The sequence below is a fragment of the Callithrix jacchus genome, chromosome X (assembly GCF_049354715.1).
Source record: "Callithrix jacchus isolate 240 chromosome X, calJac240_pri, whole genome shotgun sequence".
Classification (NCBI taxonomy): domain Eukaryota; kingdom Metazoa; phylum Chordata; class Mammalia; order Primates; family Cebidae; genus Callithrix; species Callithrix jacchus.
The window spans coordinates 35,636,284-35,658,122 of NC_133524.1; the positions used below are offsets into that span (position 1 = coordinate 35,636,284).

The 21,839-nt window shown below is 36.6% G+C and overlaps 1 long non-coding RNA gene across 1 annotated transcript; it reads right to left on the bottom strand.

Moving 5' to 3' along the window:
• Positions 1 to 700: 700 nt before the first annotated feature.
• On the bottom strand, positions 701 to 21,570 carry LOC144580978 (uncharacterized). The gene is made up of 2 exons (XR_013531394.1): positions 4,106 to 21,570; positions 701 to 1,287 (listed from the first exon to the last, which is right to left on the bottom strand). It is a non-coding gene; the product is annotated as an uncharacterized LOC144580978 (long non-coding RNA).
• Between the last annotated feature and the right edge of the window lie 269 nt (positions 21,571 to 21,839).

The window sequence follows — 21,839 nt, forward strand, 5'->3', positions numbered from 1 at the left end:
AAAAAAAAAAATTAAAATGGCTGTTTTGAATTTCAGAAAGAGGTAGAGATGCTAAAAGTATTACAGAAATAAAGATAGAGAGAGTACAAACGTAGCTATCAAGATAGACATATAGATATTCGGATGGATAATATGTATCAGTTATCAGGAAACAGATTGCATACTTAAACGTTTGACTAAAAAATAAATTTTAAAAGGATCTATTTACGGACATGTTGACAGAGTTACACAGTCTAACAAGGGACTAGTGACAGCAGAAAGCCATTATGGGTCCAGGGCCAGAAGAGACAAGAGGAGGAAAAGACGGTACCTTTACTTGGAGAAAGCGGGATCCTTGGAACACAGAGTGACCCTTAATATGTATAGGAAGCACAACTGCGGATCTTATTTAAATGGAGATTCTGGCTCAAGCAAGCCAGGTGTTCTGCATTTTAACAACTCCCAGGTGCTCCTGATGCTGCTGGTTCAAGGATCACACTTGAAATAGCAACGGCCTAATGACTCAAGCAGACCTCTTTTAAAGAGGATTGGGGGAGAGTAAAGGATTCTTTTGAAATTTGAAAGACAAGATTATATTAATATTTCAGCTTTATTTATTTAAAAACCAGTAATGGAGAAATGCTGTAGAACTTTGCTCCTTAGAATAGCTAAAATTCAGGTTCTTGTCACATGACCAGAAAAATTTAGGCACACAAACACATTGAAGGGTGAATATAGCAGGACTTTATTGGAAAAGGAAAAAAAGAAAGAAAGAAACGCAGCAAAGTGAGATGGAGACCTGCTAATAGGTCCTCTACCTCACAGATTGATTCCCAGGTCACCATATAAACTGAAGAAAGCAGGTTTCTCCCCTGCATAAGGTTTGGATTCGCCGTGGCTCCACCCACTTCCGCTAATGTGCTTGTTGGGCTCCAGTCCACTGTGGGCATGCCCAGATAAGCCCTGGGAAGCTTCCCTCATTTGCACGAAAACATCTAATGTAAATACTTGTGGCACAGGTCAGATATTCTTCAGGGACCCCTTATTATCTGGCTCGGCATTTGACTGTCTCATTCCCCACTCTAAAGATGTACATCTATCTTCTGTTAGAATAAAGATAAAGATAAAGACAAAAACCAATCTTAACTGCTCTCTAATGACAGGGGGTAGGAGGTGTTTGAACCATAAGGCCAATTCTATTTTGGGAAAACGGCGGTCAGATCTTATTCAGAGGCCTATCTAAGGGTCTCCAGCAAAAGGGGCTATCATCCGAGGCTCCGGTTGCATGACCATTTGGAGTTTGATGGCCTGAAGGTGAGAAGAGACAAAAAGAGTTATTAGAAAACATCTATTAAAACACACAAGTGGGGGTTAAGGACAGTTCAAAAAATCCCAAGGTCTTTTACTGGTTTGCACAGGGAGGGGGAGGTCAAAAGCCTGACTGGTATAAAAAGGAAAAAAAAAAAAACAAAAAACCTTTTACCCTTTTGCCAGCATGTCAGACTTCTGGGTTCCCTTCCCCTGAGCCCAACCAGTCTACGGTTTGGGAATTAACTCTTCCCAGTTTGGAGGATGCACCTGAGGGGAATGTATAAAAACAAAATTACCTAGCTGTGAAGAAAAGACAGAGGAGGAAAAAGGAAAACAGCAAGCTTCTTTTTCAGAGGAGTCCCAGAGGTTACGTTTGCATTTGAAAGGGGTACAGACTGAAGATGAATGGCTACTCATCTAGAAAGGGGAGCAGGCATCCCTAATTTCTTTCTCTTCTTAGCAAATGCCCAGGATACATGAGGGAGGAAAAGTGAGGTATTCGTCTTTCCTCTGTCCTTATATCCCTGAGTTCCGGTGACTATGATAGGGTGCCACCCATGGCTGTCAAAGCAGCTTTCAACCATGTTAACAGGGGATGCCTAGGGGGTGGGAGTATCTGCTCTTAACTGCATATGCCCTATCTCCCCTGCTGTCAGTAGCCTTTGAATTCCTTAGAACTCAATTATGCCATGAATACTAGCATGACCTTTATCCATGAAACGGGAAGCTTGGCTCAACTGGCAGGAATTAGTAATGCCCACCTGTGCTGTGCCTTTTAACTTTTGTTGTCATCTTCCTCTAGGTCCCTCAGATCCAGTTTGTTTGTTTCTTTCTTTGTTTTTCTTTCTCTCTCTTTCTCCCTCTCTTTCTCTTTCTCTCTTTCTTTCTTTGATGGAGTCTCACTCTCTTGCCCAGCCTGGAGTGCAGTGATACAATCTTGGGCTCACTGCAACCTCCACCTCCCAGGTTCTAGTGATTCTTCTGCCTCATCCTTTCCAGGAAGTGGGACTACAGGCATGTGCCACCATGCCCAGCTAATTTTTGTATTTTTAGTATGATGGAGTTTCAGCATATTGGCCAGGCTGGCCGCTAACTCCTGACTTTGTGATCCACCCGCCTCAGCCTCCCAAAGTGCTGGAATTCCAGGTGTAAGCCACCACGTCCGGCCCAGATTTGTTTTCTTCTTGGGGCTTTCACCCAAAACTTAGAATTGAGCTTGAGACCAAAAATGTGTCTCAGTGGGGAGGGGTGTTATATGAACTACTTATCATAAGCCAAATGCTAAGGTGAAGCTGTGAAATTGAGTCCTTCTCCAGCAAGGGAGAGAAAGGGTGTCTTGTGACACTCCCAGATAACTGTCTAAGATTACGCCCAGATAACTCCCAGATATGCTTGCTAAGATTTGAGTGCATGGGGTTTGGCTTTGGTTAAATCCATTGGTCTTACTTTCCCAAAAAGGAGACTTCCGGGTGATGGGCACCCACTTCCATCACGTGGCAGGATTTGCAAGACAATTGCTCAGAACCAGTACATTGATCCAGATTTTTACAATACCCGTCCCTCCTGTTCCTTTTGAACTGCAGCTGGTGATCACTGGTTGGTTTATAGGAATAAGCAGGGTTAGTTTAAAATGTAGGCAAAAACTAAAAATCAACTAATGAGTCAAGAATTCAATGGCAAATGTATGATCAATTTTGAAACATAATTTAATCCTCATTTCTGTTTAAAACAAATCATAAGACTTTGTTGTTTGCAAAATAGACTTAATCTTGTACTTGATCTGCTTATTTGCATAAAGTGTGGCAAGAATACTTATTTCTACATATGCCTTTATATTTTTATTTATTAACTTATTTTGAGACAGAGTCTCACTCTGTTGCCTAGGCTGGAGTGCGGTGGCATGTTCGCAACCTCTGTGTCCTGGATTCAAGTGATTCTCCTGCCTCAGTCTCCCAAGCAGCTGGGCTTACAGGCATGTGCCACCATACCCAGCTATTGTTTATATTTTTAATAGAGATGGGTTTTCACTATGTTGGCCAGGCTGGTCTCAAACTCCTGACCTAAAGTGATCCACCTGCCTCGGTCTTCCAAAGTGCTTGGGTTACAGGTGTGAGCCACCATACCTGGCTTTACACACACCTTTTAGATTGGCTTTGATGGGGCTCTGTTCCACAAGGAATCCCAGATAAGACCTTTTCAAGGTGAGCCCAGCCATGGGTTTGTATCCTCAAATACCTATTAGCTGGGTAAACTCCTCTCTTCTTGAGGTCCCAAGACTATGTGGTTGCTGTTGGAAAGTTACATTCTTTACTCTCGAAAGGTTTGGAACCCTGTCCAGGGACTGTGTAGCCCAGAATATGAGCCCAGTTTTCCCAAAGGGCTTTTATTAGCTCTGCAAGATGAGCTTGACTCCTTAAAAGTAGCATACCCTTCCAGTCCAAGCCCTGGTAAAACAAGCAGTTTCTCCAACTGTATCCTGTTGCAAAAGGATTCTTATTGCTCTGATGCAAATAACTATATTGCCATAAGTTAAGAATACTCAGATAGTTTCCAAATTCTAGAGGTATATGAGGGAGGGAAAGTGAGGAATTCTTCTTTATTTCCTCTGTTCTTGTATCCATGAGTATTGGTGACCACCACAGGGTGCTACTCATGATGTCAAAGTGGCTTTCACTCGTGTTAACAGGGGGGCTTAGGGAGTAGGAGTATCCATTCTTATCTATGTACGCCCTATCTCCCCTATCCAATCCTACTATGTATGCCCAATCTCTCCCCAGTCAGAGAGAAACAAACATATTCCAAATTGTTTACACACCTTTCTCAATTATTAAAGTCTGTAAATAGCTCAAAATACGTTTCCTTGACTCTGAAAAATGAAACAAAGATTAGCAATATTTCAAGCAAAAGTCAAAAAGATTACTTCAGTTTTCTATTAGTCTATTTAGTTAGCTCTTGTTTTGCTTGAGATTCGTGAACATTTCAGATCTTCATGAGTCCTGTATGGTTTTCCGTTATTCCAGTGTTATAGTCTCCAAAGTTATCAGAAACCTGTATTTGAGAGCACTTGTCAGGGTCCCAGAGTTTATATAAGCCGTCTTTTGAAAAGGATCAAAACAGGACAAACATTGTTTGTGAATAACAAAATGTACAGGGTGGTTACAGTCAGAAAGAAGATTGACCAAGAAATGTGGTTATCTCCAAGCTTTTATAAAACTTAACATAACAACCTTAATTGTGATTGATAGCATATACTCAGACATTAGAATTTTAGATATCCCACATAATTTTGGAACCTATGTTAATATTATTTCCTAAAATATAACCAGAAAATTAAACATCATTTTGGCAATCCCATGTACCTAAACACATTAACTAGTCTGTTTGCCTCTCTTGTGGATGCTTCAGAGGTCCTCTGTAGCATCGAAAAGCCAGGCATCAAGAAACATAATTTTGAAACTGAAGTTTAATTTGGAGAACCCTATTAAATGTTAGAGATTTAAAACATTTAGTGTTATGAAATAGAATTCCAGATGACCACAAGTTATTTATTTTGTCAAAATGATGACTCAGAAATTTTTTTAAAAAGCAAAACCTTTTTTAATGCTTCACAAATTTTGCTAAAGAGCAGTTTAGTGCCTTGAGAGTACCTTGTGCTTTTATTTCAATGCTCAATTTACAGAAAAACCATAAAATACCCTTTTGAATTTAGTTAATATGTTCACATATAAAATTTCATTTGCAAGATGAATTTTTATAATCCTTCCACAACTTTTTAAACTTTTAGCTTTATTTCATCTAATTCAAAACAATACTTTAGGCAAAAATTAACTTTTTGATGACATCTGCATGTTACCAATAATCTTTTAGGCTGTTTTTGTTTCTGAAACATTAAAGTCATGCGAACTAAAAGATACATCTTTTTTTCTTCCCTTTAGAAAAATATTTGTTCCAAGAGCTTATTCTTCTTTAAGTCAATTAATTAGTGCTTCTTTTTTTATAGACATCACACACACAACACATATATAACTACACAGACAGGCAGAAGAAAACCCAGCAGCCCCAAGATTTTTCATTCGCCAATCTCCTAATTGGATTATTGGTCTCTGAGTGGAGCCCTTTAAGAGACAGGGCTAGGAAAACATGCCATAAGTGGGGAAATAAACAGATTTTTAGAGGAATCTATCCACTTTTAATTCCTGGGGTTCTCTTTCAAATACAGATTTCTTCCCAAAACAGGGTCAGTGGCACCTTCTCTGTCTTTCCCAAGGAGTCCCATGCCCACAGAAGTTATCGTAGAGCCTCTCATGTGAGCATTGAGTGGCAAGACAAAATGGAGAAAAATAATTCAGTTGACAGAAAAAAACCTTTTTCCAGCAAAACAAAATTCAAATAAAGAAAAGCATAAAGACCTTCTAAATATACCTAAAACTTGAATATCCACTTTTAATTAAGCTGTGCACTCGTTAAGAAAATCCTTTTGACTCCCCCATTCCCCAACTGAAGCCACACCAAGCAACCAGTATTTCTGGTTTTCAAACTTTAGTAAAGGCTTAGAGAAAGAAAAATCCAAGGCAGTTCGTGGACCAGAAGAGAATCAAAAAATAGCAAAGGTCACCTAGATACCAAACCAGAAAGGACTCATTCCCAAAGCCAAGATTGAACCTGGCCACCATTGTAAAATTACAGAGGCTAAACAAAACATTGCCATGTGGTTACAGGTTATGCTCCCAAGGACACAAAACAAAATGGAAGCCTGCAGCAAAGTTTGCTACTGATTATACCAGATTGGCTACAACTTAAGACCAAAGTCACAAATCCTTTTTCATAATTAAAACTTTACAGGGAATATAAACAGCGATCCTTATCATTCCTGGCCTAGGAAAACATATAAAAGGAAAAAAAAATCTCCACTTAAAAGTTAACTATTAACAGGGTAGAGAAAAGGGCAAAAAGTTTAATGTGCAGGGTTGGAAAGATGCCTGGGGAAAAAATCTCTTATTCTTATGCAAATGTGTTTCTCCAACTGGGAGAGAAACTTAAGATGGGCTTTGAGGAGCCACCAGTTTACCTGGCCACCTCCAAAAAAGAAGGAAAAGGCTGACATTCCCGACCCTGGGGAGCAATGTGGGAATGGGGAGGGAGGCATAATTTCCTCTACCCTCAGAAGTCCAAAGACAAAAAGGTTTAAAATCAAAAGGAAAAAAAAATGTGGTTCTATCTTACTCAACTTCCCTCAACTCCCACATTGGGCATCAAAAATGTTGCAGAAATTTGCTCCTTAGTTGAGCTAAAACTCAGGTTTTTGTCACATGACCAGAAAAATGTAGGCACACAGACACATTGAAAGGATGTGTAGAGCAGGACTCTATTGGGAAAAGAGCAAAAAGAAAAAAAAATCAGCAAAGTGAGATGGAGTCCTGCTAACAGGCCATCACTCACAGGTTGATTCCCAGGTCATGACACAAGCTGAAGAGAACAAGCTCCGCACCTGCATAAGGCGCAAACTCCCCGTGGCTTTACCCACTTCTCCAGTGCACATGTCAGGCTCCAGTCTGCGGTGAGCATGCCCAGACAAGCCCTGGACAGGTTTCCTCATCCACACAATACCATTTTATGTAAACAATTGTCGTGTGGGTTGGAGATTCTCCAGGGACCCCTTTTTATCTGCTTAAGCATTTTGATGTCTCAGAAGTATATGGTAATTGTTCTCCACAGTGCCTACATTCCCATTCCAACTTTACACACTTACCAGTTTTGTGAATTAACTCCTAAGAACATTTTTCACTTTATTTTATTTTATTTAGACAGTGTCTAACTGTCGCCCAGGCTGGAGTGCAGTGGTATGATCTTGGCTCACTGAAACCTCCATCTCCCAGGTTCAAGCAATTATCCTGCTTCAGCCTCCTGAGTAGCTAGGATTACAGCCACACACCACCAGACCTGGCCAATTTTTTTTTTTTTTTTTGGTATTTTTAGTAGAGATTGGGCTTCACCATGTTGGCCAGGCTGATCTCGAACTCCTGACCTTAGGTGATCCAACCAACCCATCCTCCCAAAGTGCTGGAATTACAGGAGTGAGCCACCATGGTTGGCATAAGAATATTTTATGACTTACCTTGTCCCGAGTTAAGAATTCAAGATGTCTTATACTTTAAAACAAATCAAAAAATGCAATTTAAAGGTAGGTAATGAAAAATAAGTCAAAATAAAAATAAGAATAATTAATGTAGTATGAAGTGTCATAACATTTCAAATTATGTAGTGGTCAGAATAGTGGTAACCTTTTGTGGCATTCTGATAGGAAAAGGACATGGAGGCAGCTTTCTAGGGTGCTGGGAATATTCTCTATTTTGATTTAGGTAGTAAATTTATGAACTTAAAAATCACATAGTATAACAAAAGTTCATTAATCTGTACACTTAAGATTTGTGTGCTTTACTGTATGGATGCAATATCTCAATTTAAAAGTAATTTTTAATGATTATTTGACTCCAGCATATCCATCAAAAGAGGAACAGAGATTTATCTCTGAGGTTTCTGATGGTCAATAAACAAAAAATGGACATCTATTTAGTTTCATAAATCACAGTATAAAAAGGATAGCAAAAAACATACTCTACCATAATGAACCATAACCTGTTTAACAATTGTACAGAAATATCTGCTTTTTATAGCTGGTGAGTAGGGAGAGGAAAAGGGATGTTGGGTATAGATTTAGTTACATAAATAATACATAATATTAATTAACCAAACTTACTTAATCTTATTTCTTATATATTTTGTAAGCACATTCTAAAACCACATCCTAATTCTATTGCAGGAAACAAAGCATTATAGCCATCCTGGGAGCAAACAGGAAACACACTCAACATTCCACAAAAATGTCTTTCCCCTTTTGAGAGCAATACCTTGAATCATGAGGTTTATGAATAGCTGTATAAGGCTCCCTGCAATTTTCTCTGGTATTACATACTGTGTTACCCATTCATGAAACCTCGCTTATTATTTGTAATCTAAGTAGGAAAGTAAAGGGTTGTTGAATAATAAGAAATGTCTTGGCTTCTGTAGAATCACCTGTCCACACAGGCAGAATAAATGGCTCAAAAATTGAAGGGTATAATTGAAATAGGCCGGCCTGGAGAATTTGTAGAGCTATAAAAAATATTATGATCCTTGGGATAGATGTGAAGATTTGTGTGTGTTTGTCAGCATTAAAAACACAATCCTCAAAGAAATACTAATCTGACATCAAGAAAAACTGATATCAAAACTGTTTCTTGATCATTCATTTTCTCCTCAGAATTAAAATGATAAATTTGTTTTAAACTAAGCCATTTAACTAGTTTTCGACAAGGTTTAGATCAGTGAGGGGCTGGTTTCCCACTGGGAAATATAGTGGAATAGAATAGGAAGAAGCAGATGAAAACTAGAAGTAAATTAGATTTCTTCTGACATTTTCCCCTTCCTTAAATTAATTTTGCTATTTTATGATCTTTTGGACTGTTTTATTAATTTATAATAAATTCATAAAGCAGGAGATCTTTCTCCAAAGTCTCTAAAATAATGTATAAGGTAACCGTGATAGTGTCGATGAAAAGAGTCCAACTCTAAAATATTAGATTTATTCTGAGCCAAATATGAGAGACCATGATCCATGACACAGCCCTCAGGAGGTGTTGAGAACATGTGCCCAAGGTGGTTGGGCACAGCTTGGTTTTATATATCTTAGGGAGACATGGGGCATCAATCAAATACATTTAAGAAATACATTGGTTTGGTTTAGAAAGACAGGACAACTCAAAGCAGGAGCTTTCAGTCTATAGGTAAATGTAACATTTTCTGGTTGACAATTGGTTGAGTTATCTGAAGACCTGGGATCAATGGAAAGGAATGTTCGGGTTAAGATAGAAAAATTGTCAGACCAAGTTTTATTGTGTAGAGGAATCTCTCAGATAGCAGGCTTCAGAGAGAGAGCAGGTTGTACAATGTTTCTTATAGGACTTAAAAGGGTGCCTGTCTCTTAGCTGATTGTTCCCTGGATCTGGAAAGAAAGGAAGGAAAACAAAGGGGAAAGGGGATTATCTATAAGATGTGGATTTTTTTCCCACAAGAGATTTTGCAGGGCCATTTCAAGGTATGGCAATGAAATATATTTTGGCATTAAATATTTTTTCCTTGTCTCATAATGTTATGCCACAGTCAGACTGAAAAGTAAGTCATGATATATAGGGTCAAATAAAACCCATCTGATGGGAATTTATGGTTTGTAGGGCATGACTCCCTAGACCCCTTAGGTAGAAATTTTGGTAAGATAAAAAAAATCAGAGCTCAGTCCTCAATAATATTAATTATAATTAAAAAAAAATAAAATAATTCATTATTTACAATTATTGCATTATAATTTTAATGATCGTTGAAAGCAAGTGGGATCAGTTGCAGTTTCAAGTTAGTAAAAAGCCACTGCTTTTAATACAATAACAATTATTATCAATGCGAAAACTTTCCTTCTCCTTCCAAAAGACTATTTTTATAAAGCCACTCAGAATAACTGCAATCACCGGGATGTTTTACCTCTGAGTACAATTTATGCCATAAAAGTGTAACTATGTAATAAGAAAAGGCATTGTAATACATTACTTCAGGCTAAATTTCAATGTCCTTCCTGTGGAATTACAAACTCCACCTCCAGCTGTGACTGATCTTTGCCGAGACCAGCTGGGTCTTGGAGACCCCAACCCAGGCAGCGCTGAAGGAATTAAGAAACAGACACAAACATAGAATGCAAAGGTGGGATCAGAGTGGGATGTCAAGGGGCTGACAGCATTTCCCAGCTGAAAGCCCAGAGCAGACTCTGACCCACTTATTTATTCTTTGTGACCAAGTGATTATTTTTAATAAGCAGGTGCTCAGTGTTTCTTCATAGAATAAAGATAGACTAAACAGGCAGATAGTGCCTGTTCACTACTAAAATAGAAATAAGCTAGAAAGCACTCTTTGCAAATTAGCAATGGGGACAATGTCATGTATCCTGTGTTTGGTAACTAGTTTAACTAGTACATGACTGGTACACATTGCTTACTATTCTAGCACTTTTCTGCCTTGGGAAGGCTCAGTGTTCCTTGCCATCGCCTCTCAGCAAACAACATATACTCCATCACACACACATCAAGACCTTCTCCCAGCACATCTTTTTCTTCCATTGGCATTTAGTGTTATACCCTAATCAGGATGAATTAGTCTGTGGTTGGTCATGTAACATAAATAACCTCAAGATTTTCTGTGAAAATTACAACTTAAGTAATATCTTCAGATTCATGGGTCCAATTTTAATAGAAATTAGAAGAGCACTTGGGCTTTTATTTTTTCTTCTTCAATGAAATACATCATTTTGTGCCATCAATTATAGCTAAAATAAATCTTTTTAAGAACTTAATGGATCTCAACAAGACTTTTCCTTTGACCTGCTATTACAGCTCTTTATTTTTCCTCTGAGAGAGCTTATGTGTTTCTTTTCTTTTGAAAATAACCCAAGATGTTTCTAAGTTATATTATCTATAATGGAGTTTTTTTTTCTTTAAAAGAGGATAAGTTGTCTTAAATGTATATAGGCTTATTTTTTATATGGAAATAATTTTTTCTTAATTCCTCATGTATAATCCCAAATTATTTGGAATTTTGCACATGAATCAGATGGGGAATTCACCCTTCTAAAGTTAGGAACAAAAATTTTTAAACCTGATGCAGAGGTCGATACTCACCATGTTTTTTTTAAAATAAGTGTTGTGACCATAAGCACATAAACAAAATCTTTATTTCCAATAAATAATGTGACTGCCCTAATAGTCTCCTATGAGAGACATTCAGATACTCCTAGGCAATTTATAGAATATAATAGCTAGAATATATCTAGACATATTATCTGCTTAGAAGAAGTAAATGACAGATTCCTGCTCTGAATACAGCAGACTATCTATTGCCTCTGAGAAATAAGTGTCAGAATATATTGTAGGAACTCAATATTGATTGGAAAAATGTGTGTTTTACCCTATTACTTACTTTAAGTTTCCATTGGAAGTGTTTGCTACTTTGTCACTACTGGTCTACTATCTGATTTTCCTTCCTCTAGTTTGTTACTATATTTACATTACTATGCCTCCATAATTATCACTAAAATGTCAATTTATTTATTTATTTATTTATTAGATGGAGTTTCACTCTTGTTGCCCAGGCTGGAGTGCAGTGGCGCGATCTCGGCTCACTGCAATCTCCGCCTCCTGGGTTCAGGCATTTCTCCTGCCTCAGCCTCCTGAGTAGCTGGGACTACAGGCACGTGCCACCATGCCCAGCTAATTTTTGTATTTTTAGTAGAGATGGGGTTTCACCACGTTGACCACGATGGTCTCAGTCTCTTGACCTCATGATCCACCTGCCTCGGCCTCCCAAAGTGCTGGGATTATAGGTGTGAGCCACCGCGCCCGGCCTATCAATTTTATTTTTGTACTAAGATGATTAAAAGTCTTTCTTGCTTTCCCAGCAGTCATTGACAAAAGTTAAAGTCCAAAGTTGTAAAACTAAATTTCTAATTATCTGAAACTCTAACTTCCAGGCTTTTTTCTCACTACTTGCCTGCAGTGGTGATCTACAGCTGCATCTATGCTAATGTTCTTCTAATACTTCTACTATTTTTTTTATAAGAGTCATTATCTTTAAAATACTTGAACTCTGACTCTTTGGTGAGTGATCTTTTTTTTTACTTTTCCATTCTATCTCATTCTTGTAATACTTGGAAAAACATATGCCAGATATTTATTTGCCGTCTAATCTCATATTACTAGAAATAGCTTAGCATTAACAAATATGATTCCTAAGGTTTATGTTGTCTTGATCTTTCATTTAAATTCTTAAATTGTTATTTATTTTCATCATGCTGATCTTCCATAGAAAACTGCCTCACTAGATTTCATGAGGGTAAGCAATAAAACTTTTCTGGTGTTTATTCCACTTAACCCCAATGCAATGAAAAATAAAGGCACAATTTTATATTCCAGTGGGAGAGTGGATAAAGGCATATACAACTAATGACATGACTCATTTTAATTACAATTATGATGAATGCTATAGTAAACAAAAGTACAATATAAGCATGCTTTCAATAAGTATGTTTTTACTGAATTGCTACTATGTACCAGGTATTGTTCTAAGAGAGACATTCAGATAATCCTGGGCAATTTCTAAGGATTCTAAGTGCTGGAGACATAGCATAAAATAAGACAAAAGCTTCATCCTCATGGAGCTATCATTCTAATAAAAGAGACTTATAATAATTAATTAGAAAAATAAATATATAACATCCTTTTAGCAAGTGACAGATGGTATAAAGAAAACTAATCATGGTGAAGAGAGAGAAGGACTGGCTGAGGGAACATGGAGAGAGTTAACTATTTTTGATAAAGAATTCAGCAAAAGCCTCTCTCAGAAGGTAACATTGGGGTAGAGACCCAAGTGATGAGGAGAGAGAACATACTTAGATTGGGGAAGAACATTCCAGGTGGAAGAAGGAGCAATATTTTACACAACAACATTTTCTTATCCATATTATGTGGGCAATAAGCATCAACTGCTATGCAGATGTGCATTTCTTTAAGAGGATGACTCTACAAAATATTGTCAGGCAATAAGTGAAAAAACTTACAAGCTCTTAAGAAATAGATTTCTGCAAATGAATAAATGATCCTTGAAGAAAACCCTTAAAATCTTTTATTCACAGGTGAATCTGAAATATTAGATCCACTTCTCCTGCAAGGTTGCATACCAAAAATTTCATTTCATTCAACAACCCAGCTTTGAAAACAGCACATGAAGGAGCTATGGTCAAGAAAAATAACTATTAATGACTGTTCTTATCATGATTCAGCATCTTACAAATGGTGGCACTTATTTTTCATTTTTATTTTTAGTTTCGATTCAGGGGATGTGTGCATTTGCCTCCTTTCATAATTTAAAACAACTCAATGAATTAAATATAGAAAGAATGTACCCAAACATAAAATGGCCATGTATGACAAGACTGTAGATAACATCACATGTAATGGATAAAAGCCAAAAGCATTTCTCTAAGATCAGAACAAGACAAGAATGCCCATTATTGCCACTTTAATTGAATTTACAGTTGCATATGGCTGGGGAGACCTCACAATGCTGGTGGAAGGCAAGGAGGAGCAAGTCAGATCATTTTTATATGGATGGTGGCCAATGTTGAGAAGAGTATTTCCTAGGTTGTCTTCCAGGAATTTTATAGTTTAAAGTCACACATTTAAATACTCTATTCATTCTGAGTTAATTTTTTTATATGGTGAAAGGTAGGGGTCCAGCTTCAGTCTTCTGCACATGGCTAGCCAGTTATCCCAGCACCATTTATTGAATAGGGAGTCCTTTACCCATTGCTTGTTTTGTCAGCCTTATCAGATCAGATGGTTGTAGTTGTATGGCTTTATTTCTGAGTTTCCTATTCTGTTCCATTGGTCTATGTGTTTTTGTACACCAGTACCAAGCTGTTTTGGTTACTGTGGCTTTATAGTATAGTTTGAATTCAAGCAGTGTGATGCTTCCAGCTTTGTTCTTTTTGCTTAGGATTGCTTTGGCTATTCAGGCTCTTTTCTGCTTCCATTTGAACTTTAGAATCTTTTTTTTCTTTTCTACTTCTGTGAAAAATCACATTGGTCATTTGATAGAAATAGCATTGAATCTGTAAATGGCTTTGGGGAGTCTGGACATTTTAACAATACCGATTTTTCCTATTCATGAGCATAAAATCTTTCTCCATGTCTTGTGCCATTTCTAATTTCTTTCAGCAGTGTTTTTTTTATTTCTCCTTGTAGAGATCTTTGCAGCAACATGTATTGAGTTGGAGGCCATATTTCTAAACAAATTAACACAGGAATAGAAAGCCAAATACCATGTTTTCACTTATAAATTGTAGTTAAGCACTGAGCACACATGGACATAAATATGGGAACAATAGATACTATGGACTACTAGAGGATGGAAGGTGTGTGGGGGGGAATTAAAAAACTATGCCTAATATCAGGGTGATGGAATTTACACTCCAAACCTCAGCATTATGCAATATTTTCATGTAATGAATCTGTGCATGTACCACTATGTCTAAAATAAAAGTTGAAATTTAAAATAAAGGACTCTGCAAAATGCTTTGTACTCGTATGTGCTCCAATTGTATTGCAGAAACTTTAAAGCTATCTTAGTTTAGTTTGTCTTTTAAAATATACCTGCTTTCAATCCATGGGTAATGATTTCGATGTATTTTAAGCATATAGTATTTTTTTTAGTTTTGATCTACTTTCATTGATATAAAAATATTGGTAGTGTTTAAGTAAATTATTTAAATCTTTCAGGCACACTGAAATTTTATATTAGAGATGTTTGCCACCTTTGCTGCATTTATTTTTAGGAGATTTTTATAAAGACAGAGTATAAGTGTTAAACATAAATTAAGTCTGAAAAAAAAACTATTCAATTCCTCTAGGCCCAGAGACTATTGCAGAAGAGGTGGGCTCATGAGATTGTAAGGGCCAACTTTGAGGGATTAAAAAAAATTCTTTGACTTAAAGGAATCATTCAACGTATATATTATTATTTTATTTTATAGATATTTTTTGCCATTCAAAATCCTTTGTGAAATAGAGCAGAATACATAAAAATAAGACATGATAGTTAATAATAATTAACATGTTGAATATTTATTATGATTCTATGGACAGGGTACATGCCTAAGTTTTTCTAAGAATTTACTCAGAAACCAATGAAATTATGTCCATTTATTATCCCCATTTTATAGATAAGGAAACTGATACTTATAATTTGCCTCAAATCAAGTATTTGTTAAATTGCAGAAACAGAATTTGCATCAAGATCTGTCTGACTCCACAACTGAATATTTGCCTCCTAAAATATAGTCTGAAGATATAAAAAAAGACACAATTTATAAATTGTCTATCTGTATTTTTTCTTTTTTCTTTTTCTTTTTTTTTTTTTTTTTGAGACAGAGGACAGAGTTTGGCTCTGCCACCCAGGCTGGAGTGAAGTGGTGTGATCTCGGCTCACTGCAACCTCCGCCTTCCAGGTTTAAGCATTCTCTGCCTCAGACTCCTGAGTAGCTGGGTAGCTGAGATTACAGGCGCCTGCCACCACACCAAGGTAATTTTTGTATTTTCAGTAGAAACGGGGTTTCATCATCTTGGCCAAGCTAGTCTTGAATTCCTGACCTCGTGATCCACCTGCCTCGGCCTTCCAAAGAGCTGGGATTACAGGCGTGAGCCACCACGCTCGGCTGCGTCTATCTGTATTTTTAATAACATTTATTTAAAGGCTATACCTACAACAAATTTTATTTACATATTTTTATTAATATTTGTCTTATTCATTAAAAATTAATATCATATTTTCTCTAAAAATGAAAAATGGTATTTTCTTTTACATGCAAATCCAAGCAGTTCAGTGATAGTCTGTTCCTTTGTGCTTAAATCCTAGACATTCTTCAAATCCAAGTGTGAGCGACAATTCCCCCTGGAAAGTTTTCAATAAATGTCAGCCTTTAATGATTTTCCTCTTTTATAAACATAAACTTAGAGTGGTGCCACAAAGATTTATATTTAACTGTTCTCTGATAAAATTATTTTTATTCAATATATATTCCCAAATAAGAACTGTTTCTTAAAAGTAAAATCAATGTCTTCTGTTTATTTTGCACTTTGTACAATGCTTAGAAAAATTTTGAATCCAATTAAGTAGCTCTTGATCAGTTAGCTTGATAACGTAAGTTATTCAGATGAGTGATAAAAATTGATAGCTCTTGAAGACAAAATTGAATGAACTACCTAAACATAGCATTACATTTTCATGTAACACTGTCCCAGATATTCCTAGAGTAATTTTTGTGATATTTTAATTTTGTTATATATATTATTTTGAATAAATAAGTTTTCCCAATGCACAAAGAATATTTTAGAGCCTTTCAACATAAATTGGAAATTCATGAACTTCTGATATTCATGATCCAGATTTAGCCATTCTACTTGCCAAAGAAAGTAATTTTCACAAAAGCAGGTAAAGACTATTTTGGCTGGAACCAAATGAAAAAAATATATATTGATTTGAAGATTTTTAAAGAAAATTTTCAAAGCGGTGTGTGAACAGTATTGGAAACAGATACGAGCCATTTTCCAAGCTTATAATAAAGTACAAGTACGATTTCCTAGATCACAGTGAGATGCTAAATAAAGGTTATATGCATTGTATATCATTTTAGTTTTGAAATAAGTTAAATGAATAAAATTAGTGTAAAATATCAAACCTGATTTTTAATTATAATATGTCAACTGTAAATAAGTACAAAGGAGTTGAGACAAAATTAAAGCCTCACGTTTAATAGTCATTTTTGATGCATTTATTATGTCAGAAGTGTAGGTGTCAAGAAGCATATGATATTTCATAGTCAAGTCTTTAAGCAGGTTTCACTAAACCAAGCAATGAGAAATGACAGGCCTCACTGAATTTGATAGTCAGATTATATTTTGAAAATTTCCAGTGTCCTCTTCCAATTATGATGTACAGAAAATCATACTGAAGTTATTGGCAAGTGACTGAAATATCAGATATCCCAAATAAAATAAAATAAATATTATTCATGTATTAAATACTAAAGACAGATAAATAATTATCATGAGTCTCTACTTCCCATTTATTATCAAATTCGGGATTTTAATATAAAAATATTTGAAACATATTAAGTGGAACATTATAATTCTTTAAAAATCGCCAATGGGAAAATCAAAACTAATATCTCATTTCAAACAAAATAAGCTGAGCAAAGTTTTTTTAGAATTACAGAACAGAATCAAATGTGCAAAATTCATATGTTCTAACTTTAAATTTGAAAACACCTAATCTTTCTTAAGTATTTACAATGGCTGATGTAACATCTGAGTATTTATTAAGCGTTTGACTGTATACCTTTAACATTGCTTTTTCCTATCTGAAAGGCGTTTTATTTTTCCTTGTTTGCTAGGAGAGAAACTGCAGGCAACAGTTCCTTTGGTTACACTGAAAATCTACACAGTCATTCACTAAATGGAAGCCAACTGATTACATATGTATTTGTCTTGCCAAGATGTAGAGTTAATCATTTTCTTTGGAGACAAATGAAGAAACTAAGCATTCAGTAGCTGAGGGGGATGTCAGGTTTTTTGTAACTAGTATGCTATACTCACTTATCTTTCTTAATCTTTCAAAAGAATGGAACACAATAAAAGTCTGACTCCACAGCAAAGAAAGTCACAGAACCTATATAAATCTGGTGCAGGAGAGAATAACGGAAGATAATAGTCACAATCCTAACACTAACATGAATAACAACTAACACTTATTGAGCACTTACATTATGCCACACACTATGATTTCAATTTTCCATGCATTTCTTCATATACTTTTCACAGAACCCTATAAGATAGGCACTGTTTTTATTTTCACAGAGATAGATTACTTGCTTCAAGTCACACAATTGGCTGCTGAATGTGTACTAATGCCCAAATCATAAATCTTAAGTTCCTAATGACTAGCATTCATAATCAGAAAACAGCAGAGTGCCTGCAACGCAGTAGGAAGTTAAAGATATTAAGCGAGTTGATTAAATGTTACCTTTTTTTAAAATGAATTAGCACATTTTTAAAAAATCTTAGTCTATTGACTGTTTTCTTATTATATGCAGATTTTCTATATAACTTAAACTTGCTAAATTTGGGGAACATAACAGAAAACAGAAAAGCCAGAATGTGTTTGTTTCTGGGTTCACTTGTCCGAAAATATTTTAAAGACCATCCGTGTTAAGCCCTGTATTACATACTAGTGATATAACCAGTATAATTGAGAAAGAGTCCCTCCCTTCTCAGAGTTCATAGTGGAGCTCTTCTTCCACACGTCTCTGTTAAACACTAGCTCCAGAATAAAGTGAAGTCTACAAAAATCCTTTCCAGGGAAACTATTATCAAAGCAGAGTCTGTTTCTTTTGCCCCAAATCCCCTTCATTTCTTTTCATCCTGGCAACATCTACCCATCCATTCACCCTTAAAGAAGTTGCTTAAACGTTAATCTGTGTAAATAAAATTGCTAATGATAATCACTTCCTTCTCAGTAACATCATTTCATAATTTATATCAGCTGTGTTATTGCACACACTATTGTGATTACTCAATTATCTCTTTGAGGGCAATAGTCATATATACTGCTTCGCGTAGTACCTTAGGTTTAGTAGGTACTTTTCTTGGGTTAGAAACAGATAATGTTTCTTAGATGAGGACTCCTGTGCAAGTGATTATTTATTTATTTATTTTGCAGGTGATTTTTTAAAAATTATACTTTAAGCTCTGGGGTACATATGCATATCATTCAGGATTGTTATATAGGTATATACATGCCATGGTGATTTGCTGCATCCATCCCCCCGTCACCTGCATTAGGTATTTCTCCTAATGTTATCCCTCCCCAATCTCCCCACCCCTTTCTAGCCCTCCCCTAGTCCCTCACCCCCCAATAGACCTCAGTGTATGATGTACCCCCTCCCTGTGTCCATGTGTTCTCATTGTTCAATGCCCATTCATAAGTGAGAACATGTGGTGTTTGGTTTTCTGTTCTTGTGTCAGTTTGCTGAGAACGATGATTTCCAGCTTCATCCATGTCCCTGCAAAGGACATGAACACATTCTTTTTTATGGCTGCATACTATTCCGTGGTATATATGTGCCACATTTTCTTTATCCAGTCTATCCTTGATGGGCACTTGGGTTAGTTCCAAGTCTTTGCTATTGTAAACAGTGCTGCAATAAACATACGTATGCATGTGCATGTGTCTTTATAATAGAATGATTTCAAATCCTTTGGGTATATACCCAGTAATGGGATTGCTGGGTCAAATGGAATTTCTATTTCTAGGTCCTTGAGGAATTGTCACACCACACTGTCTTCCACAATGGTTGAACTAATGTACATTCCCACCAACAGTGTAAAAGCGTTTCCATTTCTCCACATCCTCTTCAGCATCTGTTGTCTCCAGATTTTTTAATGATTGCCATTCTAACTGGCGTGAGATGATATCTCAATGTGGTTTTGATTTGCATTTCTCTAATGGCCAGTGATGATGAGTATTTTTTCATATGTTTGTTGGCTGCATAAATGTCTTCTTTTGAAAAGTGTCTGTTCATATCCTTTGCCCACTTTTTGATGGGGCTGTTCATTTTTTCTTGTAAATTTGTTTAGTTCTTTGTAGATTCTGGGTATTAGACCTTTGTCAGATAAAAGTGCTCCTGACCTAAGGGAAACTGGTAAGGGAGTCAAGTGGGCAACAGGATAGGCAAGAGGTGGAAGTCTAACAAAGATGTAATCTCAGGGAAATTCCTACAGATGGTGAGACTTAAGTCTTATTCTATAGGGGAATCCTGGAGTGAAAGCTAAGTCTCAGTTATCTTGTCCCAAGAAAAGAAAGCTGGGTTTTTATGCCCTGCCTATCAAACAGAGGATGTAAATCCCTAGGTATTTCTAGCTATGTGTATGTGTAGTGTGTGTGTGTACATGCACGAAAGAGTCATCAGTAGCCCAAGGGCAGTGTTGTCAAAAAGATGCAAAGTTCTTGTTAGAAGCAAAAGAACATCAAAAAGGAGCTTAGGTACACTAGTGCAAAGTAAAAAGGAATCAGAGATCTGGGCACAGTAATGACAATATCTGCTACAGCTTGCAATATTCATTTTATGAGATAAAGAATCAGTAATCCATTCATGACTCAGGCTAAGGCAGTATACCTGGGATAAGTCACATGAAGAATCAATGGGTTCAGAGTCACGGTTCAGGGAAAAACAAAACCTAAACAATACCATTTAGACTATTGACACTATCTCTTAACTTGCTGCTTCATTATTTAATTTCCAATACACAATACATTACCAGCTTTCTCCAGTGGTCACTGCTGGTTAGAACAGGTACTACGAAACAGAAGGTACATAAGTAGGAATGGAATTTGGTGCAAGCAGTTCCTGAAGTAGTCTAGAGAGCTGAGAGTCACAATCTGGGTCCATGACCAAACTTTCTTACATTCTTATTTTTTTCAGAAGAGGTAAAATTAATATTCTGAATATAAGTTGACTTTAGAACTGTTTATTTTTTTCTGTTTTCTATTGTATTGTCCAGTTCTCAGATTTCTGTTAGCCATAGAACTCCAAAGAGATGTACACACAAATTGAAACCATCTGTTTGAGCCTAACAGGTTTTACACCCTAGGGGCTTGGCATAACCAGGGGCTTGACATGGGAAAAGTGTGTATAAAATGTTATATTCACAATTTAACACAAAGTCTCTTATGCCCCTCAACTTTTTCCTACAACAAATCAAACTGCAAATATTACATCTCTTTCACAACACACGGCAAACCTGCATAATAGTTTACTAGCTAGGATTCTGACCATGAGTAAATAGTGACAGTTTAGAATATGACAGATCTGGCCCTGAATTTTGCCCTGCTATTTACTGGAAGGATTATCTTACACAAGTCATTTTACTTCAGCTTTAGTTTTAGCATTAACTAAGACAATCTGTGAATCCCTACCTTCAGTACTTAACAAAAGGGAAATAGCCCACAGATGGCAGCACTTTACTAGAACTCAAAACCCTAACCATTTTTATTTTTTAAGCAGAAGAAACATTATTTCTTCAAGCCATAATAATATTGGCATGAAGGTGTACACATTTTGCCACTGACAATGGTATTGATCAAACTTTCCAGTTCACCTAAGTGTGTCAGTTCAAGGGCTTAGAAAGTAGATGCCAAGATGGAACAAGGAATATAAGAGATTTATTGGGGTGTGACAAAGACTGCCTCCTTGGCCAAACTTTAGACAGCCTTCTCTGAGCCCTCTTTTCAACTAGGCCCTGTCTTTGGCCTGCCTAGCCCAGTTTTAGCAAGAATCCTACTAAGGCAGTGTAGTAATTATGCTGTCATATCCAATCATCCTGCCCTGACTTCAGCAAGAATCCTATTAAGTTAGTTTAGCAAAAATGCTTCTACCCTTGATGTTTGCTTTTCGTAACTTTTCATCCTCTGATGCCCCTCATTCTGCACACAGACTATAGATCCCCAGTTGTCTTCTGTAGGAGTTGAGCCTGATCTGTCTTCCCTATTACAACAGTGTTGACATCTGTTGTAATAGTCCCCAAAATAAAGTCTTTCTTACCTTTTTACAAATGTCAGAATATCTTTTTTTAACAGGTGACATCTACATAAGATAAGAGGGAAGAGGGCAAGAGTGGGCCAAGAAAATCTTCCAACAGTGATGTTCTGACACCTCCTGTGAACGGAGAAGAGAAAAGTTAGGAGGAGGGGATAAGAAGAGCCTCAGAGAACAGTGCAGCTCTGAGAAAGTCTTGGCAATGGAGAGCATAGCATACAGATTGCCCACAGGAGACACTGCATTGGGCAGAAATGGCCAGACC